The sequence below is a fragment of the Macaca nemestrina genome, chromosome 3 (genome assembly GCF_043159975.1).
Source record: "Macaca nemestrina isolate mMacNem1 chromosome 3, mMacNem.hap1, whole genome shotgun sequence".
Lineage (NCBI taxonomy): Eukaryota > Metazoa > Chordata > Mammalia > Primates > Cercopithecidae > Macaca > Macaca nemestrina.
The window spans coordinates 31816294-31825260 of NC_092127.1; the positions used below are offsets into that span (position 1 = coordinate 31816294).

Below are 8967 nucleotides of genomic sequence, written 5' to 3' on the forward strand. Positions count from 1 at the left end.
CAACAGAAAAACAAATTTTATTACTATATTCACAGAACAGAATATTGCTCCATCAATAAAAATGTGAGTCACTGATATACTTAACAACTGGGGCTGGGCGCAGTGGCTTACACCTGTAATCCCAGCACTTTGGGAGGCTGAGGCGGGTGGATCACGAGGTCAGGAGGTCGAGACAATCCCGACTAACATGGTGAAACCCCGTCTCTACTAAAATATAAAAAATTAGCAGGGCATGGTGGCAGATGCCTGTAGTGCCAGCTACTCGGGAGGCTGAGACAGGAGAATGGCGTGAACCCGGGAGGCTGAGGTTGCAGTGAGCAGAGATCACACCACTGCACTCCAGCCTGGGCGACAGAGTGAGACTCTGTCTCAAAACAACAACAACAACAACAACAACAACAACAACAACAACAACAAAAACTGGAAGACTCTCATAAACATTAATTTGTACAAAATAAGCCAAACATAAAAGAATACATTTACATGATTCCATTTATATGAAGTCTAAGAACAATCAATTATTTGAGGGCAATAGAAATCAGAAAGTGGTTAACTCTGGGGCAGGTTCTTGTTTACCTGTAATGAGAAGGAGGGAAATTTCTGAGATGATAAAAATGTTCCATATTTTGTTTTGGATGGTGGTTACCTGGTGCATACAATTGTCAATATCTATCAAAATGAAAACTTAAAATCTGTACATTTTATTTTGTATTCCTTGTAAGTCAATAATCTTAAAATACAGTGTTAGATGGACATTACAAGGAATAACAGCATTTTATCAACAGCAAACTGAAAGTCAATAGTCATTTCCTAAATATCAATAGTGCCCCCTTGGAGTTGTACTGTCCACAGACTGTCTGTTCTCAGCAGCCATGGTAACATACAAATAATAACTAGAGCAACATTGCTATGACTTGGTGCAATATGCAAGTAGCCATTTAACAACAGCCAATATTTTTGATGTTTACTTTGTTTTAAATGCTTTGCAGATATTATTTCAATTAATTGATCATTAGAAGCCATCAGTGAATGTCATACCAACTGAGCACGTTGCTTTCTTTTCCCCCTGTTAAAGAGGTTATTAATGTTAGCCCATGACTTTAAAAAGGGTGAAAGTTATCAAATGCCAACATATATATGGGAAGATGGTAAAGAAGAAAACGTAGGGGAGCCAGAGATCACCAGAGATCATCCCCGCATAAGCTCTTATGTGAGCTCCTTGGCTGTATCTAGAAAGCAAACTGTCACCAGGCAGATTAACAAGAGGAAAGTGTAGTTTTACATGTACATGGAGATTTTCCCAATAGAGTGAAGTCCAAAGAAGTGGCCAAATCAAGATGCTTTTATATGTTTTAGACAAAGAATGATAACTTTGAGAAGAAATGGCAGGTCAAGGAAAATCTGGCTAGGGGAAGCAAATTTTCTAGGGGAGTCAGGAAATATATGTGGGATATAAATCTAGCAGAAAATAAGGGCCACTTGGTTAAGTATATTTATTTAGGGATATTGCAGCCCTCAATTCCCAGTCTCTGGTGATAAGGGCTATTTTCTCTTCCTGGTACTGTGAGTGTACTCCTTCCAGAGGAATCTTTAGGCTTGCTACATGTTGGAAGAGACAGGTCAGCTATCCCTTTCTGAAACTACAATTTCTTCAATGTTTCAACTTGAAATAATCAATATAACAGTCTGGCAAATTTTGAGATAGTACATTCTTCACTCTTTCAAAAAGTGTCCTTAAGAGATTAAAATACTAATGTTAGATTGTTTTAATACCCAGGACTCACTCTAGGCCAAAGTCTTGATAAAGAAGTGTGTTTTCAGCATCCCGTGAACAACTTTTATTTTATTCTGTAAAAATAAAATCACTTTCACAACTATCTGAAATACTACACTTCACCTCACCTGTGGACTTACCTTTTCTTAAGTGTCTGAGTTTTTTGGTGTGTGTTCAGTGCATGCTTGCTATGTTTCTGTGCAGATTGCTTGTGGTAAATCACTTACTTTTTACCATAGCTTCTGTGTTAAGTACACTTATTTCTTCATTTAATGTAAGATGGAAATGAGACACAAATGTTAAGTAACTTCCGGAAGCCACACAGCTTATAAATAAAAGATCTGGCCTTAGAATCAATGTGGTTTGATGTCAGAGTCTGCACTTTGATCACTATACACTGTGACTTTATGCCCCTTCATTATTATGCTATTTGCCTCTAAAACATATGGACTTAATATGCGAATCACTCCTTTTTACACTTTCATTTCTTTAAAAATGCACTCTGTCTTAATCCACAGGAATAAAAGGTGCCACTCAGATAAGAATCAGCTAGTGGAGGAAGTGTTTTTATTCATTATCTAATCCCTTTCCTACAAATTATTCATAGGCAGCCATTTTCTCCAGCCATTAATTTAACAAGTATAGACTAAGCACTTACTCTATGCTAGAAACCTAAATGGACTCTGGGAGCTCAAATGCTGCCTAAGTACACTCCTAGAAAATAGTGTCAAATTTCAGAAGGGTGGTAAATATTCCCTAATACCCCTTTGGTAGTGAAGATTGGTGATTTCCTGGAAACAATTCAATTTTGCCTTAAAAATTGGTGCAGCCAGTTCCATATTCCCCCATTAAAATTCCAAGCCATGAAGACTGCAAAACAGTCATCTACTTAGAATGAAAGTGAAATAAAGAGATCCAAGTACTTTATGCATCTATTCTTGTACGTGTCAGTTTCCTATTGCTGCTCTAGTAAATTACTGCAAATTTACTGGCTTAAAACAACTCAGATTTTACAATTTGAAATGCAGACATCCGAAATGGCTCCCACAGAGCTAAAATCAAGGCATTGGCAGAGCTGTATTTCTTTTCTTCTGGAGACTACCAGGGAGAACCTCTTCCCTTGCCTTTTCCAGCTTAGAGGGTGCCTGCCTGGACCCTTGGCTCATGACCTCTTCCCCATTTAAAAGCCAATAGCAACATATTCAAATCTCCTTCTGACTCTGACCATCCTGTTTCCTTTTTATTTCTAAGGATTCCTGTGAATACAATGGAGTCACTGGGATAATTCCAAATAATCGCCCTATCTCAAAACACTTAATTTTATCAGATATGCAAAGTCTCTTTCTTTTTTTTCTTTCATGTACAGGAACATATTCATAGGTTCTGGGTGTTAGGACAAAGGTATCTTGGGGAGGGAGACATTTTCTGCTTACTACATTTGTGAAAATTATCTTACAGCTATGTATTCCATAAAAAATTATCTCTTTTGAAAATGTAATTTTCCATAAAATTATATATTTAATAGCCAGAATATGTATTTTTTTAAAGTAAATTACTTTTTAAATTTTCCCAAAAATGCCTCATAAAGAATATCCTGAAAGCATTCTTAATTGGTACAGAATAGAAATTACTTCACAGAATGTATAAATAATAGACATACATTTTTAATAGCCTCTCTTCTTTCTCTTCATCTCCCTCTCCACCTCCCCCATCTCCATCTTTGTTTCTCTCTCTTTCCCTCCCATCCCATCTCTCTTACACACACATGCATACCCACACAACTAAATCTCCTCTGCTTCTTACTAACGGCAAACGCACAACGTTAAGGAAAATATCTGGTTCAGAAAATATATTTTTTTGCTTGGTCTTAGAAAGTGCTCATATAAGGAGAAACATATTTAACATGTCCGAGGGATAGCTTGAGGGGTGTGAAACATCCTTCCCAGGAGAAATAATCCCCTGGCTCAAACCAAATTTATGGCAGGAATTTGATGAGTTGGCTTACTCCTCTATTGCCTTTAGGACATAATGCAATGTGCTGGACTTGGTGGATGAGTCAGAAAGCTGTAGTTCACATAGAACTTGCTTCTTAGAGGCAGGAAAAACAATCCCTCTTTAATAGGTGCTTTGGAAGAGTTCCCTGAACTGTAACCTTGGTGGATGTTGGATTCAGGATCGTTAACCACCCAAGATAAACACAGTACATAGGAGGTAGTGTTCTCTCCATGTGTGGGTTGCAAATGGAGCTAGCTGTTTACAATAGCTGCAGTTAAATGAGAACAAAGTTAAGTAGCGATGAGTCAACTATGCAAGGCTCTGTCTTGACAAGTACAACAAAGAAAATAATGTCAATTTTCAAATTGGAAAATTATTTAAGTTACACATATATACAATTCTCAAGCCTATAATCCCAGCACTTTGGGAGGCTGAGGAGGGTGGATCACGAGGTAAGGAGTTTGAGACCAGCCTGGCTGACATGGTTAAAAATACAAAAATTAGCCAGGCGTGGTGGCAGGCACCTGTGATCCCAGCTATTCAGGAGGCTGAGGCAGGAGAATCGCTTGAACCTGGGAGGCGGAGGTTGCAGTGAGCCGAGATCAAGCCATTGCACTCCAGCCTGGGCAATAAGAGCAAAACTCTGTCTCAAAAAAAAAAAAAAAAAAAAAAAAAAAAAAAATTGCAGGTGAATTACTTAGAGCAATGAACAGATAAAAGGAGAGGATTAGATTTCCAAATCTACCACTTAGTAGCTGGGTGAACTTGCACAAATTACTTAACCTCACTACATTTCAGAGTCTTTACTTTTAAAGTGGGAATAAAATAATTTGCCTAGCCTACAATTCAATGTTATAAAGATTACTGTATACCTGAAAGAATACTTGGGAAAGCACTCGATATGCTCTCAAGTAAAAAGAATGCATTACCAACTGAAAACACACGAGTTTCTTAGTTATTGTTAAGTAACAATTCGAGGTATGAACTAAGTAGTGACAAATGAAGGTGCATGCTTTTCATCTTTTTTTTTTGTTGTTCAGCTTTACTATAGTCCGTATCCGTTTATAGATGCAATCCAATGAGTTATGGAAGATGTATACACTTGCAAATCTACCATCTCAGTCAACAGAAAGAACATTTCCATTGCCACTGCTTAACAGTATCACCATAGATTAGTTTGAAATGTTTAGAATTTTTTATCAATGGAATCATAAATTATATACTCATTGTGTCTAGCTCCTTTTACCCTGTATAAAGTTTCTGAATTGTTTCGTATGACAAAACATATGTATCATTGGTTTGTTTCTTTTGGTAGCTGAGTAGTATTTCACGGCATTGCATATTGTATTATGCTCGTTCGTTACCTTTTGATCAACATTTGAGTTGCTTTCAGTTTGAGACTATTATAAATAAAATTGCTAAAGACATTCTTATAAAAATCTTTGTGTGGACAGAAGGTTTTTATTTATATGTAAATAGGAATGAAATTATTGGGTAATATGTAAATACATGTTTACTTTTATGAGGAATTGCCAAACTATTTTGCAAAGTGATTGTACAGTTTCACTTCCTGACCAGCAATGTAGTGGTTCCATATAATTGGCAATATTCATGCTTATGATTTTAAATTGTAACCATTTGAATATGTATGCAGTTGCATGTCATTAAGGTTTTACTTTACCTTGACGCTTTTGTCAACATCCAATTGACCATATGTTTGCGTACTTATTTCTGGACTTTCAGTTTTGTTCTATTAATCTGTGTCTATCCCTTTGCTAAGTTTATCCTACTATGACTGCTTTATAGTCAGTTTTAAAATAGGTAAGGTGATTTTTCCCTCATTGTTTTTCCTTTTAAAGATTGTTTTGGCTATTTTAGGTCATTTGCATTTCTGTAACTTTTCAGATTGCCAAATTTTACAAAAATACTTGCTGGAATATTCATTAGATTTGTGTTAAACCTACAGATTAATTTGGTGGTAAATTGACATCTTAACTGTATTGAGTTTTTTGAATCATGATCATGGTTTACCTTTCCAATTACTTACATGCTCTTCTGCTTCTTTTAGCAAAATTGTATAGTTTGGCATGTATTTTGTTAAAATACCTCTAAGCATTTTATATTTTTGAATGCTATTTTAAACTGAATTGAGATTTTTACTACATTTAGAATTTTATTTTGCTATCATATAGAAATTTTTGTATCTTGTACTCTATGGCCTTGCTAAATTCATTTATTATTTCTATTACCTCTTTCATAGGTTTCAGAGGGTGTTCTACCAAAAAAAAAAAAAAAAACAAAAAATTGCAATTTTTAAATAAAAGATTATTTTACCTCTTATTTACAATTTTAAAGTTTTGTTTGTTTGTTTGTTTTTTAATTAACTCTTTTTGCTTGTCTAATTGCATTGGCTGAGATCTCTAGTACAATGCTGAACACTGGAGGATAGTATGAACACAGTAGCCTTGTTTTCAATTCTATGTAGAAAGCATTACCTTTTCCATTATTAAGTATGATGTTAGCTGCAATTTTTCTGTTGATTTCCTTAATGATGTTGAGGAAAATTATTCTCGATACAATTTATTCTGATATTTTATTGTGAATAATGACTTTTGCAATTCTTTTAATATTTATTTAGATTACTCTATGCTTTTCCTCCTGCTTTATTTGGTAATCTGAGTGAATTACATTGCTTTATTTTTATAGATGTGTTAAACCAACTTGGCATAACTGAGATAAACCTGTCATACCTGAGATAAACCTGGCATCATCATTGAATATTATGCCTTTTATATATAACTAAATTCTATTTGCTAATAACTTAAAAATTATTTGTATATATACTCACGCAGGATATTGGCCCATAGTTTTCCAGCTTATAATATCATTGATTTTCTTTTTTATCAGACATAAATAGAGAGATAAATATTTATAAAAATAGAAATAAGCCAAGATTGGTATTTTATCATAGAATTACCACATTACATAAAAAATTTCTATGCCTTTCTCACTAGATTTTTATGGATCTCAAGAGTAGGATTCTTTTATTCCATACCTTAGTCAAATGCCTTGAATTTGGTAGATTAAGTTATTTTTTGGTAAATATACATTTTTACCTCTGCCATGGAAAGAGTGTACATCTTGCTCATTGATGTTGGGTTTGGTCATGTAATTTGCTTGACTAATGGAATGTGGGAGGAAATGATAGGGCTGTGTGCCAGATTTAAGACTAAGCCTAAAAAAATCATTTTTTTTTTTTTTTCTGCTTGTTCCTTTGAATGTTCTGCATTTGGAGAAGAACATGCCTCACATAGCTCCTACTCCTCCAGGTTTGGCCCCAGAATGAAACACAGAAAGAAGACCTGAATTTGATTTGCATCTCAAAGTAGAACTGTCCCAGCTGACATGAAGACTGATGAATAAGGAATAAGTGTTTATTGTTGTATGCCACTGATATTTCTGTGGTTGATTATGTGTAGAAGAGCTGACTTGTACACTTATATAAACTTGAAGACTGAATTTAGAAATGGAGTTTCTGCATATGGTTATGTCTGAGTAGCTTCAAGTGGATCATCCCTCCCACAGATAACAACTCTAAACTCTGGAGAAAATATAAAAATAACAATTTCCTGAATATCAAAGAGCAACCCAAATCATGCAGATACTGCATAAATTTTATAGGAAATTTTTTATAGCTTAAGACTATGCAGCAGTCAGTATCATGTGGCATGACTGAAACCTACGTAAGGAGAAATGGCATAGAGTATGAAAAGCAACCACCACAGCTAAAAGGCAAGGAGGAATATCCAGGAAGGACAGAGCTAAAGAGAGGCTCCCGGTTTTTGTGGATACATGCCACCCAAATCTATGCCAACCATAGATACCAAATCAGGAATCTATGGTTGATACCTGAACTCTGCATGCACAGTAAATTTATTAGAAGTTAACCTAGGAATAAAATAATTGAACTGAAATTTCATAGTTGGGAGTTTGAGAATGGCTAAGTTAACTACTTGCTATTACCAAAAATCAATGCTCTTCAGAAGAACATAAAGGAATCCAGAGTCTCTAAAACATGTAATTCATAAAGTCCTAGATAGAATACATGAAAAAAAAAATCACAATTTCACGTGGAAACTGAAAAATATGATCCAATATCAAGAGAAAATGTAATCAGTGGAGACTGACCCAGATATTGGAATAAGCAGATAAGAATATTAAAGCAGCAGTATAACTAATGATTCCCAGGGACATGAAGTAAAATATGCTAATAATACATTAAAAATAGGAAACCTCAGTAAATAAATGAAATCTTTTTAAAAGAACCAATGAAAATTCTAAATTTGTGATATCTGAATACATACAACTAAACTTATGATATCTGAATACATACAAGCATACAGGCTAGATTTATCAGCAAATGAGAAAGGAGAAAAATGACAGTGAAATTGAGTTGACGATAGGTGAAACTTCAATTTACTATTGAAATGAAATTTTACAAGAGAAAAAATATTCAAGAAGTATGATAAGAACTTAAGAGACTGGTAGGACAATACCATGAGCATTATTAACATATGTGTAATTAGAATTCCAGAAAAAGAAAACAGAGTGAGTAGAAAAAAATTAAGAAATAATAGCTGAAAAGTTCTGTTATTGGTGAAAGACATAAACATTTGTATTAAAACAGTTCAGAAAACTTCAAGTAGGGTAATAGTAAAAAAACAAAAAAACAAAAAAACAAAAAAAAACCCCACATCATATTTAACTTACTGAAAACCAAATATAAGGATAAAATTGTGGAAACAACCACAGAAATGATTGATTACACTCACAGGAACAATAATTTGAAATTTCATTGACTTTGCATGAGAAATATTACAGACCAGAAGGTAGTAGAAAACAACTTTAAAATGCTGAAACTAAAGAACGATTATCCTGGAATTCTGTATCTAGCAAAAATATATTTCAAGAATGAAAGCACAATGTCAGTACTTTCTGGCCAAAAAAAAGAAAAAAAAAAACAAACTAAGAAATTTATCACTAGCAGATCTACTCTAAAGAAATAGAAAAGGAAATAATTTAGACTGAAAGAGAATTATAAAGATGGAAACTTGGAATTTAAGGTAAGAATAAAGAGCATTCAAAATAATTATTTGAGAGGCTTATGCAAAAACAATAAAAGCAATGAATAACTGAGA

The 8967-nt window shown here is 34.3% G+C and overlaps 1 long non-coding RNA gene across 1 annotated transcript in view; it reads left to right on the forward strand.

The window, feature by feature from the left end:
* Positions 1–8515, forward strand: part of LOC105488627 (uncharacterized) — a 195858-nt gene extending 187343 nt beyond the window's left edge. Inside the window, exon 4 of the long non-coding RNA XR_011620872.1 lies at positions 7068–8515. This is a non-coding gene — a long non-coding RNA (uncharacterized lncRNA). The remainder of the gene's footprint in view (positions 1–7067) is intronic.
* The last annotated feature ends 452 nt before the right edge of the window (positions 8516–8967 follow it).